The sequence below is a fragment of the Corythoichthys intestinalis genome, chromosome 12 (assembly GCF_030265065.1).
Source record: "Corythoichthys intestinalis isolate RoL2023-P3 chromosome 12, ASM3026506v1, whole genome shotgun sequence".
NCBI classification, from domain to species: domain Eukaryota; kingdom Metazoa; phylum Chordata; class Actinopteri; order Syngnathiformes; family Syngnathidae; genus Corythoichthys; species Corythoichthys intestinalis.
In genome coordinates, this window is record NC_080406.1 from 35,899,445 (window position 1) to 35,920,510 (window position 21,066).

A 21,066-nucleotide genomic window follows, 5' to 3' on the forward strand; every position below is an offset into this window, starting at 1 on the left:
AGTAATATATAGGGTGTTCCAAAAAAAGTTGCATATGATCCCCAGTAGCTGGAAACCAAATTGTCTATGAGTATCCTTGTAAAATAAGCCCATTGACCGACTAAACTGTGAAGGAAGAAAAATTATTTATTACATGCTGTTGGGAGTGTATAAAACAGTTCGGATTTAAACATGTCCAGTTTCCAGCTGCAGAAGGATGCATACAACTTCCCTGGACACCCCGCATACATCCATTTATGTATACATTTCTATTATTTTTGTGGCATTCCTTCGCAGGTGAGAGAGAATCCTTATTCTATGTTCATCATTCTTGCGACCGTTTCCCACTGTTGTTCGTATTTGACCATTTTATTTGTCTGTTTGGCAGATATTTTCTCTAATGTTATATATTCAATGATTAGATTTAGCCATTGGTTAATGCTAATGTTTTGTTTTTCCAATTCAACAATATTGTTTTTTTGGCTATCGTTAGACTTGCTAGTAGTGGACGGGTTTGATGGATAGAGATATTGACTGTATTCAGATCGCCAAGTAGACAAAGAGTTGGAGACAATGGAATCCTGCAGTTCAATAGGAAAGAGAGTTTCTTCGTTACCTGTGCCCTACCTCTAATAACATATTTTGATAAAAGAGAACAATTGTAGCTTATTAGAGCCTACAAGTCTGATGTTCCCTTTAAAAAATGTTGTGTCATTGCTGTTATGTATGTATATTGGAGGTGTGCATCGGCACTGCCCTCACGATTTGATTCGATTACGATTCGGAGGGTCACGATTCGATTCAGAGGGTCACGATTCGGTTCGATTCGGCAATGCATCACGATGCATTAAAGCCTGGGATGCATTAAAATTCTAAAGCAAAGCACATTTTTCGTGAATCATGAGGCAACACAAGTGGTCAGACATTTAACAACTTTTTATTGGCTCTTGTGTCACTCCTGGTTGAAGTCAAATGAAAATACTTTCATATGTATATATATATATATGTGTGTGTATATATATATGTGTGTGTATGTATATATATATATATATATATGTGTGTGTATATATATATATTGGGCTGTCAAAATTATCGCGTTAACGGGCGTTAATTTTTTAAATTAATCACGTTAAAATATTTGACGCAATTAACGCAGATGCCCCGCTCAGACAAATTTAAATGACAGTCCAGTGAAACGCGCACTTTTTAATTGTGTTTTATGGAGTTTTGCCGCCCTCTGCTGGCGCTTGGGTGCGACTGATTTTATAGCACCCATGAGCATTGTGTAAGTAATTATTATTATTATTATTATTATTTTTTTTTTTTTTTTTTTAAACCTGTCCTGTTCAGCTGTTTGACACAGAGAATGGAAGTCTAAGTGCCCGGATTCTGAACAGTTTTAATGTTTCACATTGAGAGTCTGACATACTCCCATTGTGATCATTCAAAATACCTTTTTATTATGACAAAGCAGCGAACAGGAAGGGATTATGGGGGGACAGAAGAAAAGAAATACAAGAGAAGAAAGAAAAGAAACACATACACAAACAACAACAAGAAATATATTGAACATCTAAACTAGTTACTAATATGCTGGTGCTATCGTCAGCGAGATGTATTTCCGGTTTACACCATGTGGGGGCCTATTGGCCAGTGAAAGAGGAGAATGGGGGTGGGGGTGTCTATAAGACTATAAACTAAGTGATTGAAAGGGGTAGAGTGTACACAAATCAGTTCTGTGATCTAGAACCCAGTAATCGTGTGAATCTCTTATGAGTGAAAGCCCGTTGGCGACCAACCCTACGCCGCCGCATCGCCAATCCCGGCACCGGAACCCCCAACCCGAGCATGCCCTACCACATCCAGCAGCACGCAAGCCCCACCGGGCGCGCGACAGCCACGCAGACGGGCGGAGAGACCGCGCGGGCACCAACCCAGGGCCACGGCCCACACCCAGCCAGCCCGGGGAGGGAGGGCGGGCGGGGGGGCGGGGGGATCCATGCGCAGCCCATCCCTCCTCCAACCGCCCAGCAAAGGAGCCACCGTCACCCCCCCCCGGGACCCAGGGTGGTCCCCCGGGCCACCCGCGCGCCCATCAACCGGCCTTCAGGGATGGCAGGAGGGGACGCATCACCAACCCCACGCCTACACCCACCCCCGCCCGCCCACCCGGACCACGAGCCACAGCCCCCCAACCGGCACGGCACGCCACGGGACCCCCAGCGGCCCACCAAGCCCCAGGCAAGGCAGGGTCCCCCGCCGGTGCAGGCGACACCCCGCTGATACACCGGCGCCCAGCCAGCGACCCGCGACGGAGCGCAGGGCGGACGCCCAGCCAGAGAAGAGAGGGGAAGGCGGAGGCAGGAGAACGCCCAGGGACTGCCATGGGGCGACGCAAGATCGGAGACCCGACCCCCCAACCCACTCCCGCGGCCGGCAGCCGAGGCAGAGGGGAGGCCACACCCCGGGAGCCACGCCATATAGAAAAAGTGTGGGACCCACCTACCACCCTATTACTGTGGCTGCCAGGTTCTCGACTGGCAGCCATCACCCAGCACCGTGATGGGGGTGTGAGGGGAGGGTAGTGCAATGTATGCATTAAAATAGGAGAGCTTGGCTTGGGGCAGTGGGACCGCAGCATGGAGTTTCTGTCCAGCCGCCCGTCCCACCGCCCTTTGCCAGAGCTCTCCTGTGGAGTATGATGTGTGTGGTGCATTTAAAAAAGGTGCAGGGATGGCGGGGCCTGTGGTGAGGAGGCAGCCGTGAGGCCCCCCCCCCCCCAGCAGGTCCCAACCATTGTGTAAGTAATTATTGACATCAACAATGGTGGGCTACTAGTTTATTTTTTGAATGAAAATTTTACTAAAACGAAAACATTAAGAGGGGTTTTAATACAAAATTTATATAACTTGTACTAACATTTTTCTTTTAAGAACTACAAGTCTTTCTATCCATGGATCGCTTTAACAGAATGTTAATAATGTTAATGCCATCTTGTTGATTTATTGTTATAATAAACAGATACAGTCCTTATGTACCGTATGTTGAATGTATATATCCATCTTGTGTCTTTCCATTCCAACAATAATTTACGGAAAAATATGGCATATTTTATAGATGGTTTAAATTGCGATTAATTGTGATTAATTATGATTAATTAATTTTTAAGCTGTAATTAACTCGATTAAAAAATGTAATCGTTTGACAGCCCTATTATATATATAAGATCACAGCATTTAATTAGTGCTTTGAATGAGACCAGGGCTTTCTCTTATTTTTTTACACACAGAAGCAGCCTTTCACACAGTGCAACATCCGAACTCCTGTGCAAAATCAGTAATAACAGTCACTGTATTTTAGTCACAACGACCCATCAATAAAAATATTCAAGTAGATACTAAAGAAAATGACAAAGATAATATTGTAGTGCAGCAGCATCTTTATCGCAATATCAATCCAGGGATCAGTTCAGTTGCAAACAAAACATCAGCTAAATTGCAATGTACAACAAAAGTAAAATGTAGGCCTAGCCGACTATATATGTGCAATAGGGGTTAGATCGGGCCTAAAAAATCCAGCCCGACCAGACACGGCCCGCTGGTATTGAAGCCCGACCCGGCCCGAGCCCGATCTAGAACTAGATTTGCAGGCCCAGCCCGAAAAAACAGATGTTTTTTTTTTTTTCATTTGTTGGAGTGACGTGGGAAAAATATGCAGCAGCAGCAATTTATTTCTTCGAGTTGGCAGAAAAAACGCAAGTTTTCTTAATGTTTAAATTGTCTACATATTAATATGATCATTTATGACAGCATTTACACAACGAAATAACGCTGGGAAAGTTAAAAAAAAAAAAAAAAAAAAAAAGTTTTGCAGACACACAGAGGTGAAGATTCAAAAGGATCACATTTCTGTTGCCTTTGTGTGCATAAAGAAAAGTGTCCTTCGTAACGAATTCTCAGTTTGCAGAAAAAAAACGTTTCTTAATGTTTAAATAGTTTACATATTTTTATGATCATTATAAAATCATTTACACAATGAAATAACGCCGGGAAAGTTTAATATAAAAAAAAAAAAAAAAAAACATGCGGTTTTGCAGACACACAGAGAAGATTCAAAAGGATCACATTTGTGTTGCCTTAAATAAATAAAAGTGTCTTTCGTAACGAATCGCAAGCGCCACAGTGGGAGGAGAAGAAGAAAAAGCTGGTGGCGCCACGGCGTTCATGTGCGTGCACAAGCAAATGCACAATACAGACAGCCTGCTCTCGGTTTTATCCCTTTTTTTTTTTTTTTTTAATTTTTTAAAATAATTTATTAGTCGGCGCGGCGGCCCGACCCGACCCAAATGTGAATGCTTAACATTTTGGGCCCGGTCGGGTTCGGGCACAAGATCTAACCTCTAAGAGATAGGACATAACAGAGCAATGGCTGAAGCGGAGAAAGAGGGAGCGAGAAAGATTATTGATGCACCTAAGACATTGAAAGCAGACATCTGGAGACATTTTGGCTTCTACGAGGTTGGTGGGAAACTTGACCAGAGTTATGCGTGTGTAAAAAATGAAACATTAGAATAATAATACAAATAGGGAAACCAAATCCGTTGCATCACCTGAATTGCGCAGGGAAGATTTTTTAACGTTCTTATATATTTTAAAATGCGCTGAATCGATTCGACTTGTTGCCCGCATCGAATCGAATCGTCCATGTCCCGCATCGGGATGCATCGCCGCATCGATTATTGTTGACACCACTAATGTATATTGTGAAAAATTAAATTTGTATCCACGGCAAGCAGGTAATTGGTGAGAAAAGCCACCTGCCGAAATCTCTTCCAGCCGGGATTTTGCTCTAAAGTCAACAGTGTTTGAAAAGTCAGGTCTGTGTAAATGTAATATTTGCCTCTGCTCTTGCATGAATTCACGAGCGCTAAACAGACACTGGTGTGGACGAATTCAAGCATCCTTAATGATCTGTGTGCATGTCAGCGTGATGCGGTGCACAAGGAGATTAATCTGGGCAAATCAACGACAGCCTGTGTGCGTTTGTACGTGCGTGACAGGCCGCCGGGAGCGCAGGCAACACCATCAGAAATTTAGCAGGATGGCGTTCTGAGTCAGCAAACCTGAGGGGATCTGAGTCAACTCAGGACTGGTGCTTGATGTCTCTTGTGTGTGTTGTCAACGCGCGTGTGTACGAGCCAAGTGATGGCGTGTGTGTGAGAGGGGCCGCATGTTGGACATGTGAAGATGGGAAATGGCAAAGGGTGATGAGGAGAAAGATGATGATGTGGAAGAGGATGTGTGAAATGGCCACCTGGATCTATTTTGAGTCTGAATTAGGACCCAACACATTCACAAAATGTTTTTTTTCCCCTCATAAATACATTTGATATAAAATTAGCAGCTAAGGAGTTAACCTTGTAAAGTTGCTCCAAAAGCACTATCATTAACTTCCATAAAAACATAGGCTGTGTGACAAGACATATCACTGGGGAGTCTAAAACGTGTCTTCTCGTCATTCCCTCAGCTGAATCTCATCCTTTTATTTCCTCGCCGTGTACCTTTTATGCTGTCTCAAACCTTTTAGCACTGCACGAAACCTAATTTTCACTGCAATAAAGAATTAAGACTGCACAGCTGTGCTGTCACAAAGTCCTACAAATTTAATATACTGGAGCAATCGTGGGGAAACAAGCATCTGACTTTGGTTTAATCAGGATGAGTATTCACTGTTAGCGGCTAGTGTGAATGACGCTTCATATTTGACATATCAAATTCAAAGCAATTTTCAAGTAGCGATAGAAGTCCAATACATTTATACTCGAACAACTGGAAAAATGTTTATTCGCTGCCAAGCGTCCCAGTTCAAATGGATAGGACATCTACCAGTGTCAAATTCATTTAAATTCACACCTGAAGAATGAAAAGCCACGTAATTGGACTTCTATCTTCGTCAACGGAACTGAAAATAGCGAATTGCATGTCGTCGATTGTTGCTCTGATCGACTTCAAGTGTAGCATTAGCCATCATCCTGTGTAAAAGCAACACAAAAGCAAGATTGTTTTCTCATAGTTGAATAAGTCTGGGTCTGTGAAAGCGCAAGTACATCTATTCATACATGTCGCCCACATCGAGCTCTCTAATGCTTCATTTTCCTCGCAGGTCATCTTTTCTTGGTCTTTTGCTTTTAACTGTCTGCACTCAGACGCCTCTGCTTGATGTCTGAGACACAAACTGTACATACCTTTCTATGTCATGTTTTCCACACTTCCTTAGACTCTTATCAGATTTTGTCAACTTTAGCCGCCCTACACGATTGTTTCAGTCTCCATGTCCATGAGCCTTTAACATGTCTTTGACATGAAACAGATGTCTGTAGATCCCTCACTTTATCTTGTACAGCTTCTGGTCTGGAGATCTGCTCTAACAGTGTTTTTGCCCCTTGTTTAGATTTTCAGCACTATTGAGTTATGGAGCCTCAAGGTTAGGTCTGGACGACCTGGCCAAAAATAGATCACTAATAATTAGTGTTGTACCGATACCAATATCAGATGGGGCCCTTATACAGGCCTCTGAAATTGCTGGTATTAGTATTGGGTTAACAAATAACATGCCAATGCCATTCTCTGCCCCCTTTTTGAAGCACTGTTCGCTAACTGTCAAACTACTGTATGGAGAAGTTTCCTGAGCGAAACATGGGTGGCGTCATCTTTGACATTTTCTGCTCCGGAGTTCCGGTTAAGACAGAACATCGTGAATTGCGGTTGAAGGAGACAAAGTTTTAAACTGCCAAATCAAAACAGAGGAACCCATGCAATCTCCAAAAATGGATTCAGCACGACGTAGAGACTCGGGGACCTTCTGCGCTGTGCTTGGTTGTGTGAACTCCTGGAAGCGTTTATATATTATATATGCTTGGAAGTGTAATGTTCTGAACAGCGTCCAGCTTCAACGCGCCATTGTGGATCTACCTCAACATATGCCTTAAAGTGCGTACGACAGGAGAAAATAAGTCTTAAATAGGATTATTATGTAAATTAGAATCATACTTTGAGACGATTCGACTATGTACAACAATTTAGCAAAGCACAGATGACAAAAAATTAGTCTTTTAATCTGCCGGTTAGCCACGTCTACCATTATAGGGCTCTAGCGTCTCCAATAGGTGGATGACGTCAGCGGAGTCATGATTTCATCTGATTTAGTATGCAGCCCATTGAGGGGTAATTATTCACAACGAGGAAAACGCGACGAAGAGAGCCGCAAAATGTCATTATTTCAGTCTCTCAACTCCAATATTTATACAGGGTATTCTTTTTATCAAAGTATTTTTCCCCAATAGCTAAATAAATGGCTTGAGAAGGACCAGTCAGCCCGGTGAGGGGGAATTATTCAGAACGAGGAAAACGTGACGAAGAGAGCCGCAAAATGTCATTGTTTCAGTCTCTCTACTCCAATATTTTTACAAGATGTTCATTTTATCTAATTATTTTTTTCCCAATAGCAAAATAAATGGCATGGTCATGACAAATAACAGTCTAATGCTAAATGGAATATGAAATAATAAAAATGCATTTATTCAAGACGACATGGCAAAATTACTCCATAATGGTCAAAACTGTCGACTTCACCTTTACTGTCGCACCTCCCGATCGATATTTTATGCCACCTAAATCGGGCTTATGTCATTTCCCTTCCCCGGCTTCGGAGAATGTAAACAAACCAAGAGGCGTGACAGCTAGCCGACATGCTAACCCGAACCGAGTGATGTTTCAAAGTCTTCGAAGCGGAAAATCACACATAACTAGCCTGGATCATTTCACATGACGACTGGGTTGTCGACTGATTATGCCGATCGGCAAACCGCCTGGCGGAGAGCAATTTACAGCTCGTTCCCCTGCTACTACAGACAGGAGAGCTCGCCAGGGAAGCAGCTGGACAATGACCGCTGAACAAACCAGCCAACATCGGGGGAGCGTGTAGCTGCCAAATGGTCAACACGAATATGGCAAAATAATGCTTCACTACACGGCGAAGTCGTAAACAGTGAGAGACTCAGTGGAGTAGGGCTGCTGCAGTTGTTGTGCAGCTAACATGTGCAGCTAATGTGTATGAGGAGAGCTTTTTACATGCCCATCCATGATCAAACGTAAGTAGTCCTTTTTGTAAAGAAGGTTTGTAGTGTTTGCTTTGTAATTACTGTATTCGCGGCTATTTTTAACTCAAAGTTGCAATTTCTGATCGGTCGGAAAATTTGACAGAACACCGGGCACATGAAGAGGGGAATAAGCAGAGTATAGTGCTCTCCCGTCGGGGGGATGTGTGACAAACCGCCGGTCGTCGGCCGAGGGAACAAGGAACATGTCAGCCACAAAATGCAAGCCACCTACATATTAAAATGATCCCAGTATATGACATAATACAAAACACAATGTTTACTCACTTCCTCGTAAGTCCCATGGTCCCACAGTAGTAGGGCTTGTTTTGGCCAATATCCACCGGTGAAAGGGAACCTTTTGAAACCCCAAAAAGCCGCACACGCCTCTCCCTCTTACAGCATGATTTTTCTGCAGCCGTTTGGCTGGCGTGATGTGAAAAATAAACGTATTAATCCGCAAAATCAGCTGAATCCTTAGTCCTTCTCATACAACAGTACGGCTGTATAGTGAAGAGGACTCCTTCCTCCGTACACCTCACAGCGCTCTCTTTCTCAACTCGAGGATGTTGCCCATAAGCGGATTTTATGGGGGGGCAGGGCCCCCCTGGTGTATGAAAAGTGTCATTGCATGTAATTGACTTTCATATATATATATATATATATATGTGTATAAAAGTTGAAAAGCAATAAAACTGCAACAAAAATGAATGAAATGAACATAAATATATATTTTTATAATGGTTCAAAATTATTTTTCGAGCACCTTACACGGTCGTTTTCTTTGCATATAATTAGAAAAAAAAATTTTGGGAAAAAAAATATTTTAAAAAATGATTTTATTCTTTGACCGAAAATATATTGTTTTTTGATTGAAGCAAACTCAAAAAGGATTGCTTCAATCAAAATGTTTTCAATGAAAAATAATGTGTTCAAATGCAAATTTTTCAATCTCAAATATTTTTTCGCAAAAACTTTTTCTATGATTTAAATTTTTCTTTTTTTGATTGAAGTGATTTTCTTTTTTAAAATCTATATTTTTTTTTTGAAGCAACTTATTTTTTCATTGAATAATATAGACACAAATGTCCTAGCCAAAATGTGGCCCAAAAACACATCAACATTACTTCAATCAAAAAAGTAGCTTCAAAAACAAAACAGAAAACTTGACTTCAATTAAAAAAAAAAAAAAATCAAAGAAAAATAGTTTTCACATGCATTTTTTTTGAGTTTCAAATTTATTTTTACATTCAAACACATTGAGTTTCAAATGTATTTTTGCATTCAAACACTTTTTTTTTTTTTGGTTGAACAAAGACACAAATCTACCTCCATATGGCTCCGCCCCGGTGATACAATTTTTGACTGGGGTAACTACATTGGCACGACACCGGCGGGCGTGCCATATTCAATGGATGACAATTTTGGCGAAAAGTATTGCCTAAGCAGCTTGATTCAGAATTCCCCTCAAGAATGATGGGAAACAAAAAACACTCATTGTCAACTTATGATTATAAATATTCTTGTAAGTTAATTTTATTGCTGACACTACGTTTCGGGGTCATCAACATGTTTTAGTCCAGTGCGACTTATTTGTTGATTTATTTGGGTTAATAGGTAACAGTTTATTTGATGTCATTTATTACCAAATGCTTATGACAGATTTCATTTAGTGTCAGCGAGCAAATTATAACTCCAACTCCACTTATGTCCAGCTTGGATCTTTTACATCCATTCAAAAGTGAGGTAATTTGCTGGAAAACACTAAATGATGTCTGTTATAAGCATTCACTGATGCTCATGACAGTGTCATGTCATAATTATGATTGTTTAATGACAGTCTTACCACTCTCCACGCCAATGTCAAATAAAATGTTACCAAATACCATAACTAGCAATTAATAAAACAAATGGAACACTAACTGAATAAATAATTAGCACAGAACATGTATTTTGATTATTTATTATTGCTGCAATACATGCTAGGAGGCTTGTTGGACAACAACAATAACAACAGTTTTGACTGCAGGTGGCAGTGGGAAGTTGATTGTCTCCCCCAAGGGAGCAGTGATGGCCAAATGAAGCTGCTTGAAGCAATGAAGCTTTGCAGCCAATTGGTTCAAAGCTTCATGGTGGTTTATTTGACATTCGTATGATGCTGCTGTCAAATAAAGTTTTACTGGTTATTATCTTTTCGTGTAAATATCCCATAATACAGTGAGGACAGCTACGGCTTGCAGTCCAGTGCGTCTTATCCATGAACAAATGGAGGGTAGCGGCTATTATAGCATATTATATTGTATAGTACAGTGTATATACAGTATATGGCGGAAAACACTCAGGTGGATGGATGGATGGTGACTTGAAGTTCTGCTCTGAGGCCCCCAATTTGGCCAAATTTCAAAATTGTCCGATATGCATGTGTGATACATCATTGGAAAGCTTAAAATCTCAATTTTCTGGGGAAGAAAATTTTTGAACAGGAGGGCATTTAAAAAAAAAAAAAAAAAAAAAAAAATCTTTTTAAAAAACCCTAACTGGAGGCGAGAGCACACGAGAGCAGAATTAAAGACGCCACGATTTTAATGCGATATTATCGCGTACTTACCTTGTTTCGATCCAAAACTCCATGTAGCATGTATCACCGAGCGTCAAGACACAGCTGTGAATGGCCACAGACAGATTTTTGGGGGATTTTATGGGTGAAACATGGTGATATAACAAGGGTCGAGATGCAGAAATCGCAGACAAGGAGTGTTTTCTTTATCGTATAGTTTCCCTTTTAAACATTATTTTTCAATTTTTCTTTGTTTGGATCGATTATTTATCATCTAACATATCGGGGAAAATGTGACAGTAACAAAAAAATACAATTAAGGGATAGTTATGAGGTAGATATCTGACTTTTTTTACAGACGCCAAATTTTTCATTGTCACGTAATTTGTTTAAAAGTTTAAAATATGAGAGTGAATAATTTTTTTAAGTTTTCTTTTTTTAAACTAAATATTAGACATCAATTAATGATTCTAAGCTAAAAAATGACAGACATTTTGAATAATAAATACAATTACTTACCTTCTTTTTATGGCTAGGTTGAAACAAAGCGCTTGCGCGACGTCTGTAAACAGGGGTTTTCACAGGGTAAAACGGACAAATTAATAATAGTTCGGGGGCTTAATGCGCCATGAATCTGATATGGCAGCATATAGACATATTGTTCTATCAAACACAAAGGCTGTTTTGGCTCAAAATACTGCAGTTTCTTTTAAAGACGAGTGCAAGAGCAGAAACTGCTTTTTTAGTCTTGTCTGTGTTTTCTGCCATATACTGGACTGTCTCAGGAAATTAGAATACACAATATTCTAATTTTTTGAGACAGTCCTGTGTATATATACAGGACTGTCTCAGGAAATTAGAATACACAATATTCTAATTTCCTGACTGTCTCATATTGTGTATTCTAATTTCCTGAGACAGTCCAGTATAATATATATACTGTGTATATATAGTAGCATATAGTCAGATGTGCCTTATAGTGCTGAAATTACGGTAATTGTACCTATTATTGCTTTGTGGTGGCACTGTCTTGGTTCCACATCTGCCCTCATAAATACAAAATCCCCATATTCATATATTAGGACACATTCAACTGGATGCTTCGGAGCTTTTCAGGTCCTGGATTGCGTTTCCATCCACTGCCATTAAATCAATAAAATACAACACTATTTTGGTTATGGCGACTCTTTGCCATTTCTTTATGTTGTCCTCCCATGTCGCGATGATGGCAGATGGATGTGGCATTCCAAATTTTTTTTTTTTTGAGGGATTTTCATGAGTAATTCGACACCAGCTCCACTGCTGATTTGGTTAGAGAAAGTGTAAAATGGAAGTTGCGAGCAGAAATGCGGAAGTAAAGCAGAAGTACCTGGAAACTTGTCTATAGCAGGCTGAATTGCCATCCTCTCCCAGTTCAAATGGATTTGCCGTCTATTCCAGTCAATGGCACTGTATGAGTTAATTGGCTGGAGATTCTTGGCGATTTTTTTATATCATGCTCCTCCTCATGCTTCTCTGAGCTCATCACACAATCCAGTTGTCCTCATTTATCATGCTTCCATTCACAGTACTCCAACATTATTTTTTTAGTCAACTCTCAAGGGGACTGCCATAAATCATTTGGCATTGTTTCACATATACTGTAACGCTCTAACGTCTGCCGATTTATTGCTTTTTCCTCCTATCCTCCCTCACACTAATCTAGTCATGCATTCCTCTATGCACTTCTCAAATCTTGTTATACTGTCCTAATCTTTCCCATCTTAATTCACTTCTGGCAAGCTCACCTGCTGCACGATTGTTGTCATGAGTCATTATCTCCAACACCTGTAGCGTGTGCTTTGGTGTCACTATGTTAGTGTGCACTTTCTGTAAATGTGCAAGAAATGTGTGCCTGTAGAAAATGTATTATTATTTTTTTATATGTATTTATTAGTATTATGTATTTTTAAATTATTTGTATTGCTTTTTTTTTTTTTTTTTTTTTAAATCTATTCATGATCGTTTTAATTGTTATGTCTTTTTATAATCCCTTTTTTATTTTTATTAATCAATAGATAATCAGTAGAAATGTTCACTTATAGGAATGTTATTGGAGAAAGTGTCAATTTTTTTGTAAAAAAAAAAATTCATTATTTTGATTTAAGATGATCATTTCTTTCTATGGCACAGATTGATAAATCCACCACCGCATGACCAGCTGGTTATAACATTACCTTGTCCTTGAGATTATATAAACAGCACGACTTTCTCATGACAACATCTGTGCTAACTGTCAGTCCAAGATTGTCTTCATATTCAGTCCAGCACTCTGCCTCATCGCTGGCAAAGATGCTAGTCATGGTAATGGTTGCGTCTTTGCTGCTTGTATTTCTCAAAGAACACAAAGCATGTATGCATGGGTCACTATCATCAAAATGACCTTCAACCTTTTGCCTTTGGGCGTTTCTCGATGGCTGTCTTTGAGTCAGATGTGGCGATCACGTATGAATAATTATAGCAAGACCTAGAGGTTGCAGTGCCGTCGACTATATTTCATAATGCTGAACTAGATTCATCTTGGTCCAGAGGCCGTCATTTTTTCCCCTCTCTACTTATAATATGAGTTACTCCGCAATTCCCACCCAGAGGAAACGCAGAGCTACAAATTAGAACGTTGCAGATTGGATATCCCTCAGCACCAGAGGCAGATGGTGCTATGGCGAAACGGCATGTAAAAGTAGTGCTTTAACTGGAATCATACACACACGCACACAAAAAATTTGAATCCAAGTTGTCTCGTTGACAGCGATATACTGTACATCCGATTCATTTTAACTGAGAGATGCTGGCAACGAATGATCGCTACTAGTCCTCCCAGCCTAAATCGGTTGCATGTCTGTCGTTGTCAGCAGCCAATGATAATTATATTTCGTTACATGGTTAACACGAAAAAGGGTTAGGGTTAGTTCAGAATTTTGGACATTAGGCTTAATCTTCGAGTTAGCAGGGATTTCGTTAGTGGAGTTAATTTCAACAAATTCTATATAGCTAGTTAGTTATTTATTAGTTTTGGGGCTCCGGAGTGGCTAAGCTAACGCAAGTCAATGAGCCCGTCCTAGCATGCCAATAAAAAAACAATACAGTGGGACAAATAAGTATTTAGTCAACCACTAATTGTGCTAGTTCTCCCACTTGAAAATATTAAAAAAACCAAACAGAAAATCACATTGTTTATTTTTAAAGAATTTATTTGCAAATCATGGTGGAAAATAAGTATTTGGTCAATACCAAAAGTATATCTCAATAATTTGTTATGTACCCTTTGTTGGCAATAACGGAGGCCAAACGTTTTGTGTAACTCTTCACAAGCTTTTCACACACTGTTGCTGGTATTTTGGCCTATTCCTCCATGCAGATCTCCTCTAAAGCATTGATGTTTTGGGGCTGTCGTTGGGCAGCAAGGATTTTCAACTCCCTCCTCACCCCGTGGCGTCAAAATGATAACAAGAACGGTGAGCAAAAAATCCCAGAACCAAATTGGGGGACCTAGTGAATGACCTACAGAGAGCTGGGACCACAGTAACAAAGGCTACTATCAGTAACACAATGCGCCGCCAGGGACTCAAATCCTGCACTGCCAGACGTGTCCCCCTGCTGAAGAAAGTACACGTCCAGGCCAGTCTGCAGTTTGCTAGAGAGCATTTGGATGATCCAGAAGAGGACTGGGAGAATGTGTTCAGGTATCAAGAAAACTAAGTGGAGAGAGTGTGGAGTCATAATTCATCAAAGTACCCACGTTACCTGAAGGCAACGTCATTCGGGGTTGCTTTGATAGGCTGTCTCTCACAATTCAACACGCCTCTCGTCGAGGCCGCGCCCCCCACGTTAAAACAAGGCCAAAAGTTTTGAATCTGAAAAAAAAAAAAGATCTGAAAGCGAAAAAAAGATTTGAATGTGAAAAAAAGATTTGAATGTGAAAAAATAAGATCTGAAAGTGAAAAAAAAAATTGAAAGTGAAAAAAAGACCTGAAAGTGAAAAAAAAAATCTTTGAACCTGAAAATATCAACTTTGTAACTTTTTCGCTTTTGAAAGATTCAAGAATAAAACTGAAACATTCAGTTTCAAACATTTTTTTTCAATCGTTATTTTTTTCAGATTACAAAACTTTTGGCCTTGATTTAACGCCATACACTTCTGCTTTAATAGTAGTTGATAATTGACTTATGGCAAGTGTCATCATTTTGTAGACCGCTGAAGAAAATCAATGACTTCATGTTTCTCCCTAAAGTAAAATTTAAATCCAGTTTCTGCAGTACTTAATGAAAGATTAAGGATGGGGGAAATCAGAGAATACAGTATTTTGTTTCTTTTTTTATATTATTAAATAAATAACTAAATATAAGAAAATAACATTTTAACTTTTTCCTTTGTTGTTTTCTATAATAAAGGTAAAAATGAAGGGTATTTTCTGTTTTTTTTTTTTTTTTTTTTTAACAAAAATTAAAAAGATTATTTCCTGTTTTTCTGTCTTTTGTTTTTTAATTAAAATATTTGCTAGTGGCAGGCTCAAAATGAGAATTTTCACAATTTTAAAGTCAACAATGTCTCAAAATGATTCATCAACTTTCAAACCAGTTGTCTATTTATCTGAATATTGATTACTCGATTAATTGCGGCAACCAGTGTTGTTAATCTTACTTAAAAAAAAAGTAATTAATCACAGTTAAAATTTCCATTAAAAAAAAAACAAACAAACACATAGGTCACACAATGTGAAGTTCAAAGGGTGTTGGGGACAATTCGCCCTAGCCCAATACTTGACCCTCAACTTAACTAGACACATTGTGGATATTGCGATTACTAGATAGTAACCTTTGCTATGTTTGGAAGTCATTTAATGTTGTGAATCAACCGTTAAAGTTGTTAAAATTGCTCCGGTTATTGCATTATTGCATTAGTTCCCTTTCTACATGTGAAAGTTTTAAAACTGTTTCATCAAATAATGATAGATTCAAGTCAAGATTTTTCCGATTTAGGAGTATTTTAGATAAAAAGTTACATAGGTCCGCTGGGAAGGTTCTCTACAACAGAGCCTTGCTGAGAAGTGTACTGCTTTAAGATGGCGGCTGTTTACTAACACCGGCAAGTGTATCATTTCGCATCTACTTCTCTATACATTTGCTAATGCCGCCGAGTCTGTCATTTCGCATCTAGTTGTATATGCATGTGATATCTAGCGTAGCATCATGTGGGCGTAGATTGTAGGCTGTTGGCAACAGTCAGGTATTATTGGAGCCACCTAGCCTAGCATCGCATTTGCAACGGCATCACAACTACCTTCCCTCCTTCCTACTCCCGCTCTTCTCTTTTTGTATCTCTCAAACTTTTCGCGCGTCATTCAACCAACGTCGTAATGTATAGTAACGCACGCTTTTACATCCTCAGTAACGGTAAGGGCGTTGCAGAGATGTAAAAAGTAATTCATTAGATTACTAACAGTGTTATTTTTTTCAGTAGTGAGTAACGCTGTTATACTCTAACGCCGTTATTAACAACACTGGTGGCAACCCTGGTTGGTAGAGATTGTCACTCCAAAGGAAACCATGTCTATGATGTGGCCTGTGACAAAGATGAGTTAGACACCCCATGGACTGAGTTATACGTCAACCCTGATAATCAGAATCATGTGAAAGAGGCAATATTGTGAGTGATTTTTTTAATACTTTCTTTTAAAAGAGATAAATGGCGCTGTATAAATTAAGTCCTTTTACCGTTAGCCTTTGTCAAATGGCGGTGGACTTTAGGGAGGAAGTCTCCAGCAATATAAATCCTATCATTGTAAGAGGTCCCTCGTTTCATGATAGCCGGGTTCATGCCTCGTGCTATCTTTGCGCCAGCTCGACTCTTAGAAAGCTTTGTCCCTGTGAGCATGACTGGAATGGTTAATCCACACAAGCATTGTATTCTTTTGTTGCTTCCTATCTGGACAAAGTCAGAGCATTTTTCAACTTTAGAAGAGGTCGAAATCCATACAGCTCAAGGCAGCAGTCTAACCTTCTGCAACAACTTTTCATCTCTCTGTGGAATGGTGTAATTTTTTTTTTCAAAATGGACATCTTTGATTGCATGCCTGAGTATTGCCTTCTGTTGTAGTGGTCCAGGTTCCAGTTAATGTAGGCCATCCACTAATGTAGCCCATGAGTCATTTTTTTTTTTCCTCCGGAGAATGTTGACTGCCTTGACATCAGACCATCACTCAGCATCTGTCTGACACACCCTACACAGCGGACACTCAAATCTTGGGAGTACTGAAAAACAGAGAAATACACTGTACAGTCACAAAAAAGGGACAACTACCAATGTACAATGGTACCTCGACACACGAACACCGACGTAAAAATTGACTCGTTGTTTGTCTCGACTTGCTCAAAATACGACGATTTACAACAGCGTCGCAATTTCACTGTTTTCCTGCAAGACTGCAGCACGGCGGATTTTCTGGTTTTCTCCATTCTCCAGTTAGGGGGACAATTATTATTATTGTAAGATCAGCAAAGAAATCGCCAGCTTCGTCAGGTTTTTAATAATTTCAGAACTTGTGCAACACAACACGGCTACTGTCCATCGTAGCAGACGCCAATGACAACATAACATGAAAGTGAAAGTAAAAACTCTACCGCACCTCCCTCACTCTCTCGTCAATCTGTTTAGGAACAGCATGCAAAACACAACCGCCACATTAGGACCCGATTCGTTATATTATTGTCATTATATGATCAATTTGTATTCATAGTTTATTTGTTTTTCTATGTGTAATTGCTATTTGTAATCGGACCTGCAGTATTTATGATGGATTTAGAGTAGGTTTTTGGGCTGCGGAATTATTTAATCAAATTATAATGTATTCTTATGGGGAAATCCTGCTCAACATACGAATGGATGGAACAAATAAATTGGTATGTAAAGGTACCACTGTATAAAGATTGCTAGTGGAGGTTGCTTTCGAAATAGAGCAATTTCATCATTGCTAATGATAAAATGTTCGATATTACCCTCAGAGTACAGTGATCCCTCATTTATCGCGGTTAATGGGGACCAGAACCCGCCACGATAAGTGAAGAACCCCCTCAGCCCCCCTTTATTTTTTTGTTCAATGTATTTATTCAGATCTATCACTGGATTTTTTTTTTTTTTACCTTTTTCCCCAAAGTATAATCTAAAAAAAATTATATATCTACATTTTAATAAATGGTTCTTAAGCACTTTAAATGTAGAAATTATAAGTTTTAAACGTGTTACTGCCCACAGAAGTATTTTTAAACAAGAAAAAAAGTAGACACCCAATCCGTTTCCAAAAAATAAAAAAATGCTTTTCTTTATTGTCTAAACTCTAAAGGCTTCATTGAGTATCCACTCAAATCCGCGCCAGTGCTGACTTCCACACAATGAGTTGCCACAGCAACTGTTTAACAAGTTAAACGATGACTGACGCATGCGGCCCTTTGAAGGTCGAGTCTCTGGCAAAATCAAAGCTTTCAGTCTTTCAATCATCGTTTACTTTAATAAGCAACTCCAGTTCACTCTCTGACGAACATAGAGCAGGGAGAGGGATGGAGGGAGCGAGCGTGAGACTATGCGATCGGCTCGGGACATTCATTCATTCATTCATTCTCCATGCCGCTTTTCCTCACGAGGGTCGCGGAGGTGCTGGAGCCTATCCCAGCTAACTCGGGGCAGTAGGCAGGGGACACCCTGAACTGGTGGCCAGCCAATTGCAGGGCACAAGGAGACATACAACCATTCACGCGCACACTCATACCTACGGACAATTTAGAGTGTTCAATCAGCCTACCATGCATGTTTTTGGGATGTGGGAGGAAACCGGAGTTCCCGGAGGAAACCCACGCAGGCACGGGGAGAACATGCCTACCATGCATGTTTTTGGGATGTGGGAGGAAACCGGAGTTCCCGGAGGAAACCCACGCAGGCACGGGGAGAACATGCAAACTCCACACAGGAAGGCCGAAGCCCGGGATTGAACCCTTGATCTCAGAACTGTGAGGCAGACGTGCTAACCACTCAGCCACCGTGCCGCCCGATAATAAATAATTTTTTAAAATGCATAACCTGAGTTTTTGAACACCTGGAGGTTTAAAAAAAAAAAAAAAAAAAACTAGTGATGGATTCAACATAGATTTGCCTTTGATCTCATCAGATTTTTCGTAATGACATGAACAAAACAGTGCGGTTCACTTCTGCACTGCCCGACTGCCAGCTAAGAATGAATGCACTTCCATAAACCACAAGGCTTGGTCTTTCCTTGCTTTTATGGGAAGACACTCGTCTTAATATTGTGAAAGTACAACAGAAAAATACACATATTCAATACTCAATATACAACAAACTGCACAACAAACTTATATACACAACAATTATATGTATAGCATAGGGTGACCATATTTTGATTTCTAAAAAAGAGGACACTCAGCCCGGCCTCAAGATACTTGAATTCACTCTGGATGGAAAAATGCAGTTTGAAACAAAATAAATAATGACTTTAAAAAAAAAAAAAAAAAAAAAATATATATATATATATATATATATATATATATATATAATGCAGACCCATAGAAATGTAGTCCAGTCAATACACATACACACAGTAGGCTATGTGCCAACTAAACATTTTTATAAATTACTATCACGACAATTATCCTTGACAAATTGTTATTCCCATTCAATTGATGTTCTCATTTAATGTTCTAGATTGCACACAAACAAAAACCGAAATAAACTGACAAACTATTCAATCAGCATGTTTCCAAACGTAGCAGTTCAAAACTACGTTTCCCATAATGCCTAGCGCGGTTTAGCTTACTGATAGCTAGCTGAGGCAAATTTCAAACTTTGCTATGAAAGTTTACAATCATCGGCAGCGCGCCGATGCGACACCAAACGGGATTTTACAGTCAAAGCTCCAACAGAAGTCAACAGTTGCCATTATATACGTATTTTTCATTAAAAAAAAAACAGGCATTGTGGCCAAATCGTCAACCCAGTAGATGGCGGTAATGCCTCATGATAGGGGTAAACTGCCAACAAAAACAAGAAGAACTACTACTTCCCTCCATTCTAGTAGGAGCCATGTCAACTGCTGCCACCCAGCGGCCGGAGGGATCTCTTCAAATTGGTCCCGTGAAAAATCATAAAAACCGGACAGTTTTATGAATTTATAAAACCCGCCCGGACCACGAGGACACTACGTGAAAGTAGGACTTGTCCGGGCAAAAGAGGACGTTTGGTCACCCTAGTATAGCATAGCACTCTAGCTTGAGCTACTAAATCATTGGCTGGCTTCTATAACACAACTTATGAAGTTCTGTACATCTGACCCTTCACCACAGAAGTAAACATATATTGCACATCCATATGTTATAGTAAACATAAAATACTTACATATATTTCCGAGGTCGAAACGTAACAAGAAGTATTCACGACTGTCAATGCTACCGCTAGCACCGCAATATGTAAGTGATTGAACCAGACTACTGTAACAAAAAATAGATGCAGTGAATTACTCTGACCAGCAGGTGGGAGCAATGGCCCGCAAATGGTCAAATGATTTCCCATGCTAGAAACTGTAAAGCCAGAACAGTACATATTATTGATCCTATTATAAATGTTATTGGATTTATCGGGATGACGTCATAATTCCTATCATTGGACCGATAATTATCGGACCAATAATTATCGTGCACCAGTACTTGAATCCTTGAACAAATCACTCCTGAGACAATCATTCATGTTTGTATGCAGTATACAGTATGCATGTATATAGCTTTCATACTTTTTCAACCTAAATTCGGCGTTAGATCGCTGCATGTGACCGACTGTTAATAAATGAAGCGGAGTGTGGGACGGCCCCCTTCGGGAAGGCGTGACGCAGTGAATGGCGAATGTGTCACGTCAATACATTATGAACTCTATGCACAAACCCAATTATCAGTACGCAGCATGAATCATGCTGCTTTTACTATTAGACTCTAAGTATATTACTAATACTATTGATGGCGATTGATGTTCAATTATCTGAAGTGTTGCTGCCAGCCAATTCAAATGGATTGGACGTCTATTGCCGTCCCTGGCATAGAAAGAGTTAACAGTTTGATTTGTTTGCTGAAAGTGGACATAGACGGGAGCTGTTTCGTTGGCGGGCCACAGTGAAATGAATTACGAGACCATGAAGAGTTAAATCAAAACATGTGCTCAATCAAATCGTGTGCCACAAAAGTGAATTGTGCTTACCAATGGGCCATGTTTTTAATCAGCACAGCTGCTGTTGTGCCAACAGATGTGATGTTTACGTGAGTCATCTCAATAACATCGACGGAA